This window comes from Ipomoea nil, unplaced genomic scaffold, assembly GCF_001879475.1.
Source record: "Ipomoea nil cultivar Tokyo-kokei standard unplaced genomic scaffold, Asagao_1.1 scaffold1034, whole genome shotgun sequence".
Lineage (NCBI taxonomy): Eukaryota > Viridiplantae > Streptophyta > Magnoliopsida > Solanales > Convolvulaceae > Ipomoea > Ipomoea nil.
In genome coordinates, this window is record NW_017617462.1 from 318,375 (window position 1) to 337,475 (window position 19,101).

Here is a 19,101-nt window from a genome sequence, read left to right on the forward strand (position 1 = left end):
GTTTCCTATTGTAAAACGTTCATTCTTTCCCTCTCGATTATTCTTTAAAGTTGTTGTCAATGTCCATTCGTGGCTAAATTCTTTAGCTTGGTTTAGTGAATTGAAGCCCCGGAATTGATTATGATGTAAGATTATTTATTTATTTTTATTATATAATTTTTATGCATTTGGGTATTAAATATTCTTCTAAATTATTTGATATAATTATTTGCTATATTAGATAATGTTGTGCTACAAATTATTCTAATATTCAGTAGCAACTGAGGTTAATTATTGACGGCTTAGTGATAATTGATTTCAGGAAGAATATTTTCCTAAATTAAATGCAACCGCTTGTGCTTGTGTTATTTAGTTTGTTGGTTTTCCTAGTTCCTATTGCTGCTATTAAATTAAATCTATAGCGGTTGTCTTAGGTTATTTAGTAGTTAGGGGTAATTAAACCGCTTGTGCTTTATTTACCTACAACTAAGGGAAAATAGAAATTAAATAATTTCACGACAAATATTCAATTGCATACTAATTACCTTTTGAATCAACGATCAGTGTTAAATTCCGGTGGTGGATCTTTACTAACCAAGGTTTTCTTTTATAGGTGCTTTCAATATATTGTTTTCATCGCTTTATTCGTTTATTTTCTTTGATTATCATCTTCATACCAAACCCCCCTTTACTTTAATTTGAGCACATACATTAAACTAGTTACTCCTCGTGGGATCGATCCTTACTCCCTCTACTACGTTGGTAAGGTTTTAATTTGGGAGCCTACGACAGCTCATCAATAGGCTACAAATCAGCAACGCTTAGTCTACTAATCAAGGAAAATATGAAAAGATAACATATTTATTTGTTAACATATAATCTGGAAACATACCTTTATCTTCAGCTTTTTGATGCAGAAATGATAAAGTACTGTTATAAGAATGCATGATATATATAGAGATTTTATACAGGATTTACACCTAAAAAATCTATGTCCTTTCCATCAAAATACACCTACAATAACAAATAAAATCATACTGCCATATGCATTTAGCTGACCAGTTAATATTAATAAAATTCTAAGTAATATAGATTGATAGATAGATAGATTTTAATACCTCATTTGATTTTCATTTTCACAGAATTCTTTTTTTTTTTTTTTTACAGCCCCACAGTCTTAAAAAGAAGCTTTTGACAATTAGTATACCTTTGTAAGTGTATACCTTTCCCATCTCCTTGATCTCATCAGCATCCTCCACAGAAACCAATAGAGTCTAATACAACAAATTAGATAAAGAAATAGAAAAGAAACCAAGTAAACACAGTATTTAGGAATGTTTACATGCACATATGTGCCTATAAAGAAAGAAAATATTATTTTCTAAATATGAATGCATTGTTTGCAGGTTTGTAAAGAAAACATTACCTCAGTGTTTCGGCCTTCAAGTTCTGCAGATGTCCTTCCCTAAGATGAATAATGGAGCCATTTTCATGTTATATCAGATGGATGGCAAAGTCTAAGCAGTGAATAGCAAACACCGAGAGGGTTAGTGCAAAAGGCTGTTTAGAGAGGTTTATATAGAGGGCTAACAGTGTATTCGAAATTTGAAAAATACCTTGGAAGCCTGAAGGCTGCTGGAGACCTTTCAGTTTCCAGAGCACAATGAGTAGATGATTGTTTCGAAGCATTTAATAGTATATATACAGATGTAAAATATGTGTGTCTATCTGTAGTTATGCGCGTGTCTATCTGTATGTATGCAGGTGTATATATGTAGCTTATCAATAGAAGTCTTTCATTAATAGAAGTGTATTTATTGTACTTGGTTGACATTGGAAAACGAACAATCATCTGAACACATTCAATTCGACTCTAAAGTAGCTATATTATATAATCACATAAAACGACATAGTATAGTGTGGGCGGGAAAAATGTGTAGGAGAAAGTTGTTGCTTTGTTATATTGATAGAAGATAGATGTACAAAGGGAATTGTATTACACTATTTTAAAATTTTAGAATAGAATTTATACCCGGAATTATTGTACGAATGGGAAAGTAGAAATCAATATATTTTATTGGGAAGAGAGATTTTTTAGGAATTAGGCGGGAAGTTAAAATTCCTGGATTTTGTTATTATATATAGTATAGATTCTGGGACTTTTGTTAATTTTAGTTCTCATAATGATGCTTCTGTGAGTTGTGATATTGGAAATGCTATTTCTAATTCCCTAAGTGTTGGTAACTTGGTTGTGGCTCTTCTGTCGTTTCTAAAATTTGGCCAAAGGTAACATAAACTAAAGCATTAATATAATACTTAGTTTTATGCTTTTTATTGGAGGTAGCTGTGCAATGAATGAACCAAAAGCAGGCCTATCGAGGTCAAAATTTTGTCATAATTTATGAGTTCTAGTTGTTCTTAATGATGAACCTTTTAACATTTAATAGATGCAAGTTGAAAAATTACCCATAGAAGTCACTACAGATTTATTCTTTACTATAATTTATTCTTTTGATTACTACTAGTGACATATGAGGTATGGTTCAGATGAAGTTAGCAATCTCCATTACTTCATCGCAAATGACTTAGCTTCTTGAAACTTGCCTAAAATTAGTTGACTCTCCAGTGTGATCGGACATGTGGACTGCAAGAGCAATTTTGCTCTTAATGACCTCTTGAGTGTCCTTGATGTCATGTTGAATTATAATTATGATGATATATGAGATTATCTTTTATTACAAAGTTTCTTTTGTATCATATTGATCTTGAAGAATTGAAATGACAAGATCATTATATTACTTAAATATTCTCTCGTACTCTTAATGTTCAAGATATAAATGTTGAATTTTGATAATTAATATCTTATGTTATTATATGGTTGTGGATGCATTTGTTTCTTGGGCTTGGAGTTGTATGTAAACATTATATATGGTGATCCTTGCAATTTGAGATTTAAAAAGAAAAAAAAAAGGGAGAAAATTTGTTTGTGTTTAAATAATTGAGGAACACAAATGTTATCATACCCTTAATTTATTAATAGGGGCTACTTGTTCTTTCAAAAATTAAATATGATATGCTTGTATATCATTGTCACATGATTTTTAAAGATTTGAATCATGTACTGAAATTATCTATATAAAGATATAATACGCATATATCAAAGGCTTTAGTTGCAACTTGTTTGAAGCATAGAATTGAAGAGTTATCATTCTTGAATACTCTTTGCATAGCTCAGTTTACTAAGGAGCCAATGTTGGGCACCAAAAGACTAATCCGGGTATAGTAAGAGTTTAAGTACTTTTGAAAAAAAAGGAAAAAAAAAATCTAACTGTTACATTGTGGGGTAGTTAACTTCTTATATTTCTTTCCTATAAGGCTCTCTATGGTACCGAGAATAATAGTGAAAGAGAATGTTTCATGTTAAGTATGAAAATTTCAAGGGAGTTATTTGTTAGTAAGTAATTAAGCACTCGTCAAAGTGTAATTTGATCGAGAGGATCAACTTACTTTAATAAAGAAGAGTAATTATGAGGTAGTCGTTGAATCATTGATGAAATGACTTAAAGTCTAAGAGGTGATGAATTCGTGGTGGATCCCACATTTGTGGTCAAACGAAGCCATGGAAAGTGTCACAACGCAGTACACTTATTGATCATTCTTATAATGTATATACTTGTGAGGTTGAGCTACAACTCTTAATGAATTCATAACCCTATGAGAATGATGGTTTTGTTGAGACGGACCTAATGAGTTCACAGCTTAATACTTGAGTATAAAAGTGCTCTTAATGATTTATACCCAATTGTGGTGGTCTATTTTGAGATAGACGTAACAAAATCAGTGACTTGAGTGAAAAAAGTGTTAACATCCTTTTATGAAAGATAATGTGGGTACTCCAAGAAGCTGGGTGACTAAGAAATATGTTGAGAGATGTGAAGTTGTGGGGGTGTCCAATAACTTCACTACATATACGTTGTTGATATTGCTAATTCTACGTAAGCAATAGTTAAATAAACCCGAGACCAATTAAAGCAAGTAAATATCTTTATTGATCACGGTAAAGGCCCTAAGTACAATCTACTTGGTTGCTCTGAGTGCCGACTGACTGCGGTCGATTCTCTAGTAACAACCTATCGATCGTCCAAAAGTCCTCTACACTGTAGTTACTGTGGGTATTTATAGCCGCTTCGCCGGAGACACAAATCCGGTCGTTCGGCATGCTCTCCACGTGTCACCTTCCCGGGCACCCTGTCTGTCATCGTAAGGAGCCGCCACGTGTCCTTTGCCAGCTCTTTCGCCAAAGGGCTACCGCTCGGTAATCGACACTACCGCTCGGGCAACACCCAGTCGGACCCCGAGCGGGTTCTTCACATGAAGCCCGACCTGTTACCTGCAAAGACAAAGAAAAAAGGACGAAGGCACCTCGGTCGTGGTAAAGCTATGGCGGTCGGGATATTCCCTACCAAAAGCCCCCCAGCCCCGGCCTTTTTGACCGTCCGGGATAAAACGGGACGGGATGAAGAAGCCCAACCGTCGGCCATCCAACCGATCGGCCAGCTGTCATTCCTCCCCTTTCCACGTGTCGGCCACTGCCGGCCTCTGCGACTTCAACGGTCGCCTCGGAATCAGCGCGAGTCGTGTCATGCAAGTGGACTCGTTTCACGCCTAAATGCTCCCCTATAAATAGGCCCTTGAGGCCTTCATTTGAACTTTCCTCAATCCATTGAAGCGATCGGTACCCTCAGAGAGTCCCGAGCAGCAGTTCAGTGAAGCAGTCGAGCAAACCAAGCTTCAAGCTTTTCCAAAGTGTCTTCAACCGGTAAGCCCTCTAATCTCGAGCTTTTTCCAGTGCTTTATTTTTAGCTTCGCATAGGAGTAGGGTAGAACTAACTCTGATCTAACTTCCCGAACCCTGTACTAACTCCGACCGACCTTTAGGTAGAGAAACATGTCGGATTCGGATAGCCAGAATGTGTCAATTGCGGATTACGACCACGGATTTGAGCAGATTAGCGAGGAGGAGGTAGAAATCATGTCGGATTCTCCTGAGGTCATTCAACGACCGGGGAAAGCTCCCGAGCGAGCCCCCGTGCAGCAGGAATCCTCGAGCACAAGCAGATCATCTGGATCGGGCTCGAGTGGTTCGGGAAGCTCGGGTAGTGGTAACGAGGAGACTTCCACGAGCAGGCGGGGTCCTCGTACGGAGGGCGTTAGGGAAACGCCAATCCGGGTGATAGGGGATTACCCGGAGGTTACCTCTCAAGAAGACGGTCAACCGGGTAGAGGCGAACCGGCCGAGGGGGAAGCGACCGGGCCGGCGACCAAAAAGGATGACGGGTTCGAGTACTTGAACAGCGAAAGCGTCGCAGAGCAAATGAGCGAGCTGACCCACGGGGAGGCTGCTCGGATCGCGGAGAGATTAGGTGGTCAAGTAAAGTTCGACACGAGCCGGCGGCTTGGGAACGTTATCGACCACCACCGGGGCAAGTGGATAGGGATGCACTACGACTCCCTAATGGCCCCGATCGTTTTCCTGTTCCCCGCCATCTTGACCGCCTTTCTGGGCTACTACCAAGTCATGCCTGCCCAAATATGCCCGAACTCACACCGCATCATAGCATGCTTTCCCCAGATTTGTGCCCGGCATCAGGTGACCTGCACGATAGAGTTCTTCAACTATATTTACCAAGTGAAGATCCTATCGGGCAATTACGGAGGTGGGTTCCTGATGGTGCAATCCCAAGAGGGGAGGTGCTCGATCGCAGGCCTACCCGGGAACAACAAGGGGTGGAAAAGGAGGATCTTCTCAGTCGAGTATGACCCATGGATCCTCCCGGTTGAGAGAGTCTGGAGTACTCATTTCAGGAAGCAAGTTACGCCGGTCGAGACCCCGGCTCTTCGGGAGGCTGTCGTCCGGATCTCAAGTGAGATCCACGAATACAAGATCTTCCGGTCGGCAGAGAGCCTTGAGGCCGCCCGGTTACCGGACCCGGTATACGATCTGATAGAGAAGTATAAGCCCGTATCGATGGGCGTGGTGGTGGCAGGTCCTCCTGCTCAGGGTAAACGGAAGAAGCAAGGTCTAACCCTAACTAACTCTCCCGATCTTAACCTTCCGAACAACGAACATATTCCCGAGCTAACGAACTTGTTTTGTTTGCAGATATGGCGCCGAAACGCTTCAACAGCGCAGCTCCAAAATCTCCTCCCCGAACGAAGATAACTCTGGGGAGAAAAAAGACGACCGCTGGGTCTTCAGGAGGGGACTCCATCCTGGTCGCCCGACTCTTAGGCCCCGTCCCGGTCATCACCGAAGAGGGCGGGGTCCTGGATGCCTCGGACACGTTGGTCACCCGAGTGACCAGTAAGTCGAAGGGGCAGGCGGTGGAGAAAGCGGTTGGGGAAACGGCAGGGAGCAAGAGGCCGAGAACCGAGAAGAGCCCGACCCCGGCGGTCGGGTCTGTCATGGCTGATGCCTCCATACTATCCCGGATCGGCAATCTGACGTCGGTCGAGATAGACCTGACCAAGCTAAGCCCGACCCAACTGGCTGAACGGCTTGGTTGCGAGCTGGCCGAGGTAAGAACTCTTTTTTCTTTCACTTTTGTATGATGGACCCTCAATCGGGCTAATATGCTCAACTCTGCAGGCATCGCGAATTGGGGCGGCCCTTCACGGCCAGGCGCTGTTGGCCACTGAGGCCGTAAGGCTCAAAAAGGTCGCCGACCGGCGATTTAAGGAGCTGGAGGAGATGTTCGCCGAGTTAAAAAAGGCCGAGGAGGCACTGAAAAACGCCCGGACCGACCGGAGCGCCTTGTCGAAGGCGTTGCAAAAGGAAAAGGAGGCTCGGGAAGAAGCGGTCAAGAAAAGCACAGACCCGGCCGCAACGATCGAGTACTTCTTCCGGGATGTCGAGCCCGGGATGGCCTTCGTTCGGCAAATGCGGAAAAACGCAGTTGCGGATGAGCTCTTCTGGTCCTTCGGCCATTGGGCCTACAACAGCGGTCAGAGGGATATGAGGGAAAGGACGGAGGCAAATATGAGGGAGGCGCTCGAAGGCGAAGACCTCGAGCTAGTCCTGACCACCCTCCCGACTGAAGTTCTCGACCCCGGGCTGGACCCCTACGACCCCGAGATTGAGGTCGTCGGCCCGAGCGGAGCTGCCGCAGAGAACCCTGCCGACCCGGCCGATGCCGAAGCCGTGAAGAAATGAAGCCTGCTGGTTTTATTTTCTCCTTTTGTAAGCACTGAATCGGGAGCCCGGTCCCGAGTTGTACCGGGCACGCTTTCTGATCAATGAAATTCTTTTCGCTTAACCTATGCCGCTCGTTACTCACTTTACATTTTTGTTTTCAACGTGTGTACACCGATCGTAGATGCTCGATCTCACGGCCTTTTGGCCCAATCGTGCACTACTCAACTCGTTCGACATCCGACCTTATGGCCTTATGGCCCAGTCGTGCATCCAACATTCCGGCGTCATACTGGCCAAACCGATCGGGTTTACCCGATCTCCAGGCCTTGACGAAATTTTTGAAAATAGGTAAGGGTCATACTGGCCAAACCGATCGGGTTTACCCGATCTCCAGGCCTTTACGAAATTTTCGAAAATAGGTAAGCCTCCACGGACGGGATTTTCCCGAACGACGGGCCTGTAGGTAGGTACTTCCTTCATCCCAGCCCCCACACTATTGTACCTTCGAGGTACGAGTGGGTGCGATAGTGGAAAGAAGTTGGACGGATCGGGGAATTATGCTGAGAGCTCCTGGCTTCCCCGATCAGTGGCGTGACCTGGACGTCCGCCGAAGGGGAGCACATTTGACCGGTCGATAAACTCACCCGGTCGACGAATTAATCTGTGTTTACTGAAAGTGAAGAAAATAACCAATCGGGCCGCCACATGCAAGCGGTCGAACAATCACCGATCGTATATACATTAAACCTTCCCGCTCGCAGGCGGTTAAATAAATATTTACAACCATAAATTTAATTACAAATGACGACCGGGACTAACTCGCAGGTCGAGCCCCTACTTCGTCCAAAGGTTACAAAAAATAGGCTAATGCCTAAACATAACGAGGTGCTCGGAATTCCAAATCCCCTCGATTACCCGACCGGTTGTCGTCTCCAGTCGGTACGTCCCCGGCCGTATGATGGCGCTGATGATGTACGGCCCTTCCCAATTTTGAGCTAGCTTTCCACCCTCCAAAGGTTGACTGGCCTCCCTTCGTCGTAGAACGTAATCTCCCACCTGGAAATAACGAGGGTTGACCCGGACGTCCTTTGAACTCTCGACTCGCTTCTGGTACTCGGCCATACGCCGAGCGGCTCACTCTCTTTTTTCCTCGACCCCATCGAGATCCATGACCATCGCGTGTTCGTTCTCCTCCGCATTGTAGGTTCTTTCTCGCTCGGTTGGGATCCAAGCCTCGATCGGGAGTCGGGCTTCTGCTCCATAAACCAAGGTGAAAGGGGTCTCCAAAGTAGCTTCCCTCGGGGTCGTCCGATAAGTCCACAACACATATGGCAACTCATCGGCCCAACTACGACCAGCCGAGTGTAGCTTCTTTTTTAGACCTTCCAAAATCTTCCGGTTAGCATTTTCCACTTGCCCATTTCCTTGCGGGTAAGCCACCGACGATCGGAGGTGGGTCGTCCCGATCATGGCCAAAAAGCTTTGGAAATACTGGCTTACGAATTGGCGGCCGTTGTCGCTGATGAGATGTACGGGCACACCAAAGCGGGAAATCACATTGCGCCAAAGGAAACGAGCACATTGCTGAGAAGTGATCGTGGCTAAGGGCTCGGCTTCTACCCACTTGGAGAAGTAATCGATGGCGACAATCACGAACTTTCTCCGACCGGAGAGCTGAGGGAAAGGGCCCAGGATATCTACCCCCCACCTAGCAAAGGGAATTGCAGTCATGACCGGCTGATAGAAGGTTGCCGGTCGTCCAGGCATCCGGGCAAACAGTTGGCACGTCTCACATTCCCGAGCTAACTTTTCACAGTCTAGCTGGAGGGACGGCCAATAGTACCCGATCAGCATGATACGACGGGCTAATGATCGGCCTCCTTGATGTGAAGAACATATCCCCGAATGCAATTCCTTCATAACCAAATCGGCCTCAAATGCGGTCAAGCAACGCATAAGAGGGCCTCCGTACGATCGCCTGTAGAGACGACCGTCCAAGACTTGGAACCTCGGGGCTCTACGCTTGGCCTTCCGAGCACGCTGGGGGTCGTCCGGAAGTCGACCGTGCTCGAGGAACTCCTTCAGATCGGTGATCCAATTGTTTTCTACCGGCTGGATTGGATTGACCGGTAGGCGATGGATGCTATGTCTCGGGATCACCAAAATCCGAGCTATCTTTGACATATGTTCCGGGGCGTCTTGAGCCAACTTAGACAAGATGTCTGCGTCAGCGTTATCCAATCGGGGTATGTGCCGAACGGTATACCCCCGGAATTGAGCAAGATTCTCCATGGCTAGGTCCCGGTATAGTTATAGACGTTCTCCATTGACTTCATAATCTCCGAGAACCTGCCCGACTACGAGCGCGGAATCTGTTTGAGCTCGAATGTATTCAGCCCCCAAGTCCCGAGCGCATTGTATTCCATAATCAAAGGCCTCGTACTCTACTTCATTGTTGGTCGGATGGAACTGATACATGAGAGCAAAATAAACTTTGAATCCTTCCGGGCTCGTGACCACCACTCCTCCTCCTGCCCCTTTCTTGCTACTCGACCCGTCAGTAGCCAACGACCACCACTCAGCCTCGGGGTCCGCGACCTCAGTGGGTCGGGTATCCCGGGCGGTGCACTCGACCAAGAAGTCAGCCAAAGCTTGACCTTTGATGGCTGGTCTCGGTCGGTATTCGATCGCGTACTGGGTCAGCATTAATGCCCACTTGACTAGACGACCGGATGATGAAGCAGTTCGGAGGACTGGTCCGATCGGTTGATCGGTCAACACGCGAATTGCTAGACCTTGGAAGTAGGGAGCCAACTTCTTCGCGGCAATGTATAAGGCGTAGACGACCTTCTCTAACCGGGAGTACCGGAGCTCGGGACCATGTAGTGCGTGGCTTACATAATACACCGGTCGCTGGACCCCTTCCGGATTGGTTCGGCACAATACTGCGCTTACTGCACGATCGGAGACGGCGAGGTACACGTCTAGCTCTTCTCCGATCTCGGGCTTTGAGAGCACGATTGGTGACATGAGATACTCCTTCAGCTCTTCAAAAGCCGCTCGGCATTCTTCGTCCCAGACGGATCCATTTACTTTTCGCAATACCTTGAAGAAAGGTAGAGCGCGCTCGGCTAACTTAGAGAGGAACCGGCTGAGGGCCGCCAACCGACCGGTCAATTGCTGGACTTCACGAACGGTAGAAGGTGGTCGCATGTCCAGAATCGCTTTTACCTTGGCCGGGTTGGGCTCAATTCCTCTCTTGGTCATCATATAGCCGAGGAACTTGCCGGTCTGAACCGCAAATGTGCACTTGGTCGGGTTCAGCCGCAACTGGTACTTCCTCATGATCTGGAAGCACTCCCGAAGGTCCCGACTCTTGACCAGCATATCATCAATGTAAGCTTCCATCGTTCGGCCCAGCAGATCGGCGAAGAGCATATTGACCATTCTCTGGTAGGTCGCTCCCGCATTTCGGAGACCGAACGGCATCACTCAGTAGCAATACAGCCCGTCCGGGGTCACGAAGGCTGTCTTGCTCTCATCTTCATGGTGCATCATGATTTGATGATAACCCTTGAATGCATCCATGAAACTCATCAACTCAGCCCCGGCCGTCTCGTCGACCATCTGGTGGATACTTGATAGAGGATACGGGTCGAGCGGACAGGCCTTATTGAGGTAGGTAAAGTCAATGCACATCCTCCAAGTTGGGGGCTTAGGAACAAGGACAATGTTGGCCACCCACTCGGGATAGATCACCGGTCGGATGTGCTCGATCGCCGCCATCTTCTTGACTTCTTCTCTAACAAATTCGCGGCGATCGGAAGAAAGGTGCCGGGTTTTTTGCACGACCGGCTTTGCTGCGGGATCGACGGCTAGCTTGTGACAAATTACCGATCGATCGATCCCGGGCATGTCTTCAGGCCCCCATGCAAAGATATCGGCATACTCTCGGAGTATGGCCAAGATTTCCGCTTGGAGATCGGGGGTGAGGGCCCGGCCAATCTTAATCTTCCTATCCGGTCGGTCCTCGGATAGGGGAACTTCTTCTATCTCTTCGGAAGGCTCAGGCTGCTCCTTCCGATCCTTAGCCTCCTCTTTGGCTATGGTATTCACCCGGGAAGACTGACCGAAGTCACGTCTATTGACCGCTCGGGTGTAACACTTCCGGGCGGATTGGACGTCGCTGCGGACTACGCCGACCCCGTTAGGGGTGGGGAATTTCATGCACAAGTGGGGCATAGAAATTATCCCACCGATCTTCATAATGGCGGGTCGGCCGAAGATAATGTTGTGGACGCAATGGAGGTTGACCACAACAAACTCTAGCTCCGTCTTGATCGACTTCGGGGATGTGCCGATCTCAACCGGGAGCGTTATTTTTCCCTCGGGGTACACAAGAGCCCCGGTAAAACCCGACAGTGCGGATCGGTTCAGGGCCGTGAACTCACCAGGCCTGGTGCAGGATCGGGGATGGTCATCACCCGATCGGTGTTCCGCCCGCCCGGCCGGTTTACGGGACGAAGACCCGACCTCCTGCGAGCGCTTTACGGCATTCGCTTCACCGGCGTTGGCATAATCTGTGACCCTTCGAAGGGCCTCCTCATAAGTGGACGGGGGGTGTAGAATGAAATCTTGATATAAATACCCCGCCCGGAGGGAGATGTGTAGCATGTGGGTGGTGGTCGCATCATCCATGGGCTCGACCTCCCCGACCGCCGCCTTCCATTTGACGAGGAAGTCAGTCAAGCTCTTCCCTTCAAGTTACTTGGCCTTCTCCAGATACATATAGGGCTTCCTTACCACCTTGGAAGTGACGAACATCCTCACAAACTTGATCGCCAAGGTATCAAACTTGTTGATTGAACCCGGCTGCAAGGTCCGGAACCATTCCGCCGCTCGACCGGTAAGCGTGGAATAAAATGCCCTACACATTACGGCGTCTGACACGCCCTTCAGCATCATATTGCTGTAGAAGTCATTAACATGGACCTCAGGGTCCGTCCGGCCATCATAACTTTTCTCTCCAGAGACCTTTAAATCAAGCGGGTAAGGCTGAGCCATCACCGCCGCTGTAAAAGGCGTCTGGTGCAAGGTCGATTGGTCAACCGGAGGTGTTGCAGGGTGCGGTTTCTGAATTGCGCAAACTCTGCCTGGAGGTTGTAGAGCAATCCTCGGGTCTCGTTGAGCTCGGCGGCTTGGGCAGCTTGAGCTGCGTCCCGAGCGCGTCGTCGTCGATGAGATCTCGACCCGCTATGCCCGGATGAAGCCTCCTAGCTGGCCTCCTGCATCTGTACGTCTTCTTGCTGGCGGTTCGGGTCTTGGGGCCCCAAACGCTGCCGCATCTCCGGTCGAAGACGATCGAAAGCTGCTGCTCGGGCAACTTCTTCGGGGTCCTCCACTTGGGCGGGAACCTCGGCCGCTTGCTGGGCCTGCCCCGGTGCCTCCATCGCATCAGCACCCCCCGACCCCAACCGCGAACGAGCCGAGCGTCGAGCCCGGGAAGCGGACTGATGCTGCGGCTCTACCTGTGTAGTCGGGTAAACTGGAGGGGCGGCGGTTGGAGCCGTGTACGCAGGCGTATATGGTGGATATCCAACCGGGAGAGTGTAGTACATCGGTTGGCCAGACCAATACCCGTACGGCGGAGGTGGGACCGGGTATGGATATTGGCTGGGATACATCATCGGCTGTTGTGGATATGGCTGACCGGGTGTTGGGTATCCCGGTTGAATGTAGTTCACCGGCTGTTGGGCAGCCGGGTATGTGTTGGATGGATGTGGTGGTGAGAGATTAAGATTCAAGTCCACCGTCTGACCTTGCTGTTGGGTGGCGTGGTGGTCGGATGAGCTCGCTGCATCCACCTGGTCGTCAGCGAAATTGTTGTATGCCCACAGATACATCGTTGGAAAGGAACCGAGTGCTCGTCAAGACGTTGCTTTCTTGCTCGATTCCCCACGGACGGCGCCAAAATGATATTGCTAATTCTACGTAAGCAATAGTTAAATAAACCCGAGACCAATTAAAGCAAGTAAATATCTTTATTGATCACGGTAAAGGCCCTAAGTACAATCTACTTGGTTGCTCTGAGTGCCGACTGACTACGGTCGGGATTCTCTAGTAACAACCTATCGATCGTCCAAAAGTCATCTACACTGTAGTTACTATGGGTATTTATAGCCGCTTCGCCGGAGACACAAATCCGGTCGTTCGGCATGCTCTCCACGTAGCCACCACGTGTCACCTTCCCGGGCACCCTGTCTGTCATCGTAAGGAGCCGCCACGTGTCCTTTGCCAGCTCTTTCGCCAAAGGGCTACCGCTCGTTAATCGACGCTACCGCTCGGGCAACACCCAGTCGGACCCCGACCGGGTTCTTCACATGAAGCCCGACCTGTTACCTGCAAAGACAAAGAAAAAAGGACGAAGGCACCTCGGTCGTGGTAAAGCTATGGCAGTCGGGATATTCCCTACCAGTTGTGATTTAGAAACTGTCGTTTGCGTTACAAATTAAAGAATAGTGTCTATGATAGAAAGAGGAGACACATAAGGGTCAAACAAAATCATGGAAAGACTTACACCTAAGTTGTGTAATAAATGGCTTTAGTTCACTCTGTAGCCTCTAATAGGTGGTCTATGTTGAGATAGACTTGACAGAGTTAAAGTCTAGATTGAGCTAGATTTGACGGATATATAGAAGTCTATATTGAGATAGACTTGACGGATAGAAAAGTCTATATTGAGATAGGCATGACGAGAGGTGGTAAAAGTTGATGTGTGTATTAGAGTTCAAAATTTCTATAACCAATGAGTTCAAGATTAATATAACTCTTGGGAAGAAAATTACTCAATGACACTACATGTTAGTTCAAGATCTCGTTCACTAACATTGAGGTCAACTTCTATGAGTTGTTCAGACATTCCTTTAACTAAGCCTTCCTTTTGAATGGGTGGGGGATGGTTGGAAAAAAAAACCATTCAAATGGAAGGAGTCCTCCCTATTTTTAGGATCAGTCAATGTGGTTGCTTCAGTTAAGTCCCACTTCCACTTAATTTGCTCTAATTGTGAGGATTGCATGAGGAAGTTGGTTGGAGATTCTCAATAAAAATAATTTACTCTCAACTTTCAGCATAAAGACACAGAATATATACTAAAGAGCTCCATTATATTCTTCTTCCTTATCTCTTCCTTGTCTGAGAATGATATATATAACATCATATGTGTTTGCCAGTCGGAAGCACGCTGACACCATCACCGGAGAATTTTACGTTTTTAGGATAGTGTTCCAGGAACACGACACAGACTTCTTACATTAGCTTTCTTTACCAGTTCTACATTCAGATTTCCACCTTCAATTCATTCGACATTGTTCCAAACACATGTATTCTACAACATATTGTTCTAAATAATCAAAAGAATATTAATTAAACGAAAAAAAGGAAAAAAAAAAAAAACTTAACTTAAATTTGTTTTTTAAATGCAAGAAACTGATTTCCAAGATTCACGATTAATAACATTTGATGCTCAACTTTGAATACCATGTATTTAGTCGGGCCAACTATTTGAGCAAAGTTTATGATAAATTTTATATTGTATTTTTTAATACACTTTCTTATAGAAATTAATGAGTATGTTAATAATAATAAATAGTTAACGGAATATTCTATTACTTAAGTTTATACTAACACAATGCAGGTTATTTAAGAGAAGAAAATAATATAATAGAGGATAAATAAGAAAAATCATTAAAAAAATACTAATATCAAATAATATGAACCATTCATTTCAACAAACAATGACACAAACATTTTTTGTTCCCATTAATGACCTAACTTTATTGACTCTTATTAAATTAGTAGATAAATTAGTAGATAGTAGATTTGTCGATATCAAGGGAATAATATCGTAAAGAATTTTTAAATTAAAATATATAAAATTATAAATAAGCTTACAAGTTTTCATCTAACCTAGCTATCTCCATGCACATTCTTCCACTAACAAAACTTCCCATGCCTATAACTAAAAATGCGATGAATATAAATAAAGACAATAAAATTTGACTTAATAGCAACAATTAAAAAAAAAATAATTTTAATCAATTACAATTCAATATCTCCCTTTGTGATATATTCTACTCTACTATTAGTAAGTAGATAATAATATTAAAGGGATATTCTTTATTTTCATGCTTTCCCTTGAATTGCCCAACCTCATAAGAAATTAATCAAAGAAATAAATATTTTTTTTTTTAGCTTCCAAATTTATATTCTAATGTTTAAATTCAAACATTGCATTAAAATATTTATATTTATTATTTTTTAAAAATTTACCTAGCTACCACATGTGACAAAATGGAATACATTTAATAACCAACTATAAAAAAATAAGTAATTATACGTGAAGATGATAATAGTAAGAAGTAAATTTAAAATGAGAACATCGCATGCATCACTCTTAATATAGAATTCTCTTAATCATTAAATAGTAAAAATCCAATAAAATAACCATATTAAGTCATATAATGTATACTAGTATTCTTATGCGCGATGCGCAAAAATAGGTGCCCAATATTAATATTTTATACTAAAATTTTAAATTTATTTAGATTTTAAAAATTGAAATTATTGTAAACAATAATAATAATAATGTAAAACATTTCTATAAATTTAATATTTATATTTTAAAAAATAACTAACATATCACCATATATAATGTGTATTTATATTTTAAGAAATAACTAACATATAACCCCAATATATGTGTATATTATTATTATTATTATTATTATTATTATTATTATTATTATTATTACTATTATTATTATTATTATTGTTGTTGTTGTTGTTGTTGTTGTTGTTGTTGAAAATAAGAAAATATATGGTGGATGCATGTGCAATTGTGCATGGTAGCAATAGTGGAAAAGAAAACTTAAATTATAACGGTAGAGGTATGTTTGTCTAAAATATTGTATAGTACAACATTTATAGTATAATGTATCATAAAACTTAACGAAAAAATCAGACATAAATGAAGGGTATAACATTCATCCACACTTATTATGTTTTTATTATTAGATTAAAACAATTAAAGAATGTCCTTTCCAAAAAAAAATAATTAAAAGAATGTAAGAAAATATATGGTGAATGCAAGTGCATGGCAACAACAATGGAAATAGATAACAGAAGTTATAACAGTAGGGGCATTATTGTCCAAAAAATTATAAAAGATAACAGAAAAAACGGACATAAATGAAGGGTACCAACCTTCATTCACACTTATTAGATTCTTAGATTAGATTAGATTAGGAAAAACAAATTGTGGCAGGGTGTAACATTACTGTAAAAAACTATAATATACAATTGTTCTCATATATGTGGACGTAATAGCAATTAATTACAAACCAATATCTCCCTTTGTGATATGTTCTACTCTTTTAGTAAGTTGATAATTTCTTTTTGGTGTAAACCACAAGGTGGTCCGGGTCATCCCAAAATTCTCCCCACCCCCACCCACCCGCCCACCCAACACAAAGAGAGCTCATTTGACATTTGAGCTACCCTATTGGGTTTAGTAAGTTGATAACAACTTTAAACGAATATTATTTATTTTCATTGTTTCCATTAAATTGCCTAACCCTCATAAGAAATAAATATGTTTTTTTAACTTCCAAATATATATTCTAATGTTTAAATCCACTACACATCACATTAAAATATTTATATTTATTATTTGTCAAGAATTGACGTAGCTACCACATGTGATAAAAAAAATGAAACTAAAATAAGTAATTGCACGTCAAGATGATAATATTAAGAAGTAAAGTTAAAATGAGCACATTTTGCATCACTCCTAATATAGAATATAATTCTCGTAATCATTAAATAGTAAAAATATAATAAAATAACCATAATAAGTCATATAATTTATATTAGGAAAAAATATTCGTGACAGGGTGTAACATTACTATAAAAAAAAATAATTTATTCAATTTTCTTGGTATATGTGGCCCTATAAATATCATATCATCTCAACATGCTTAATAGCCCACACAAGATCGATAAAGAATAAAAAACCACAAATCAATCTAAAATTGAAGCAAGAGAACAGGGAGAAAGAGATGAATGCAGTGATGCATCAGATTTTTCGCGGAGAACAGATAGTTGATTATTTGAGTTCCGTAGATTTAAACGACCTGGGTTGGGTTTTAAACACGAATATCGCTGAAAGTGTTATGAGGTTGGTAAGAGATTCCCCAACTCTGACTCCTCCTTCAATTGTTGCTCCAGCAGATGTGTTTTCTGGGCAAAGCTATCAAGGCATGGTGGCCGTATGCAAACCCCCAATCTTAATCCTGCGTGGAATTGGACTTTCAGTAATCAAAATGACCCAACTCAGGGGGGACCAGGGCCCAGCACCTCCCAACAAAATCCTTAAGTTTCTGTAAACTTCGATCTCTAGTGTTGTAATGCAGTGCACTGCAATGCAAGTGTTTTTATTTGTTCTATCTTTAAATTGATGCATTTAGCGTGGCCTAATGCATCTATATGTTTTAATTTTATGTTGTTTTGTTTTTTCCAGTTCCATTAATAATAAAATAAGCTGCCTTATTTCTTTTTAAAAAACCTGGGTATAAATTTGAGTTGCAGAAAATCTTCTCATAATACATAAATATAAAAGATCAAAGTTCATATCCCTTTGCATTCACAAATTTGAGTTGCACAAAATTGTTCTTAAAATACATATAATTTTATCCCTTTGCATTGATACAAATTATAATAGAAAGATAATAAATGACATATCTATTGTTCCAAGTATTAAATTAGACACGCACAATTAATTGGAATGTCAATTTTCATGTTCCTGATGAGGATTCCCGTTCTCCATTACAACGGGATTGGGGAGGGAGAAAATTTCGAGGAATGGGGCCGGGGGTAATGGAAATACTACCCCACCCCACCTCTGATTCTTATATAAACAACAAGAACAACAATATTATTATTATTATTATTATTATTATTATTATTATTATTATAAGGTAGCAGAGTGCTTGTATTGTATTTACATATTGGTTGTGTTGACATTTTATAATTACACATTCACATTCTTATTTGTATTAAAATTATTTGAATATTATATTTTACATTTTTGTTATCATTGAGAATTAATGAATACTTAAGTATTTTTAGATTTGTTTTCACAAAAAGTATTTTTAGATTTAAATTTTGTAACAACTTGAGCGCGACGTATGTTTGTAAAAATTCAGTCTTCCATTCTCGCATGAAGCATATGGCTTTGGACTACTCTTTTGTTCGGGATTTGGTTGCCACTTGTGCGCTGGTTGTACAACACAGTCCCTCTTCTGCTCAGCTAGCTGATCTTCTCACCAAGTCGCTTGGTCGTCACTTTATTTTTGAAAGCTCGCTTGTTCGTCACTTGTTTCTTCGGTTTCGATCCAAATTGGAGTCTCCGACAGATCCTCAATCTTGCAGGGAAATGTTAAACCTACATGTGGCTGATTTTATATTTAGTCTTTTATTTGTTCTAATATTGTTCTTGTAGACTAGCTTAGTTATAACTCTTCTCTACTTCTTCTCTCCTGTATTACTATATATAGAGATAGTGTTAATACACGTGGACCTAGGAGTAGACTAAATAACCTAGCTCGAGGGCTGACTGGAGGCGATCGAGCAGCTCTGTGCTAAGTCTGTCTAATCTTCCAAAAGTCCCCTCCCTATGGTCCTTGCGTAGTATTTATAACGGAAGAACCTAAGTGTATCCCCTCCGAGGCATCGGCATGTAATACACGCGTCACACACGTGTTTCCACCTAAGATTAGCCTCTTGTTTACCCCCCAATGTTGACACGTAGCTCCTTCTTAATTTCGAAGCTAAGTTAAAGGGGTCAGGAAGGTAACTGGTCGGGCAAGCG